Raw genomic sequence first — 1,583 nt, forward strand, 5'->3', positions numbered from 1 at the left:
AGGAATTAAGAACAAACCTACTCTATACAATAAAGAAATTACGGCATAGTAACTTAGAATAAACCTACACTATACAATAAAGGATTTATGCTATATTACATCCACTGGGCATCGAAGTTCGCCACCAGTGATCATAAAGCGCAACGAAGAAGCAGATTAAAAAAACTGGGCACCATTGCAGCGTAACAAAATAATACTGAACCGAGACCACTTCCAAGACAGTTCAAGAAAGGTTAGCCTTGCGCGGGAACTGCTGCGCAAGCTGCTGAGCAAGGCTGTGAGACGGGCCTAGCATGTCGGTCATAGCTTCCAGGTGTAGCTGTTTAGCAATGAGGTTCTCATTGGTGTTCTCCGCAATCTTTCTTAGAGGTAGGACTTCAAGACGAAGTTGAGTTGCAGAATGCCTTTATGCTAGAACTTGGGACTGAAGAAGTCGAACTGATTCAGACAGCGAATTATGTGAGCTTGTCTGACTGCTAGTCTCAAGTAACTTGAACACTGCATCAAGACAAGACTTTGGGGTTGTCTCGCTATCTTCAAGATGTTTTGCCTTCTTTGCTGCAATATATGTTGTGTTTGTCTCACAGCCTTCGGCAGACTTGTGCATGCCATCAGGCATATCACCCTGAAACAAGCAGAGAGATGACAGGTTTTCCACGTGTATAAACAAAGATGATAATTGTGCTGTCAATTCCATCCAATTTTAAATTAGAAAATAAAGAGTAAGTTCAAAATATTAATAGCATAATCTGGCATTGTTCATAATGCGGGGAGCTTAACCACACTACTGGATTACCATGTCAACATAACAAGCATTGATGAAGGGCAAAGACAATCATTGTATCTATTTTGGTTAATGTGCATGGCATGTTGTTCATATCATCAGCCACATCAGTAAGATAAAGCAGGATATGACAAGGTGCAAACGTGGGTTGCTTCACCACACACTGGATTATAGATCTACAAAAACAAGCATACATATAGGGAGTATTGAGTAATGTGCATGGTATGAATAAGGAATTTGGTTTTACAAGTAAAACTTTGAACTTACGGTTCTTGCGAACATGCATTTTGATAGAAACAGCAAACTAAACAGCAGTAAACGATAAGGAGTATGAGCAAATTAAACAGCAGTTGAGGATAAAGGATTTAGAAGGACTGACTTACATTAACAGTTAACACCAGCTTTATAATGCCCTTCTCCATGTCAAGGGAAGGATAACTCAAGAATTTCAGCACAGAATCTTCTTCATAAGCATTGCCTGTACTCTACATTTTGTAGAGAGTAATTATAGATATGATAATACTGGAAGGGATAGAGGATAATGAAGATAAGATGCAGATTGATGCTACATAATCAACTACCAATCCCAGGAAGTACAAGCGTTACAGGACAAAATGTACTGACAAGAGCAATGGGCTACACTTCTGCACTCGCATTGTCTGTGTATTCAACTTTTTGGTAAGATTGAATATAGATCTGATATTTTTTAGTAAATGGTGGGCGAGGGAGATAAGATGCTGAATGCTACACAATGAACCAATCCCTCTTCCCATAATACAAGAGTGTTTTGAACACTGGT

The sequence above is a fragment of the Triticum aestivum genome, chromosome 1D (assembly GCF_018294505.1).
Source record: "Triticum aestivum cultivar Chinese Spring chromosome 1D, IWGSC CS RefSeq v2.1, whole genome shotgun sequence".
In the NCBI taxonomy this organism is placed as follows: Eukaryota; Viridiplantae; Streptophyta; class Magnoliopsida; order Poales; family Poaceae; genus Triticum; species Triticum aestivum.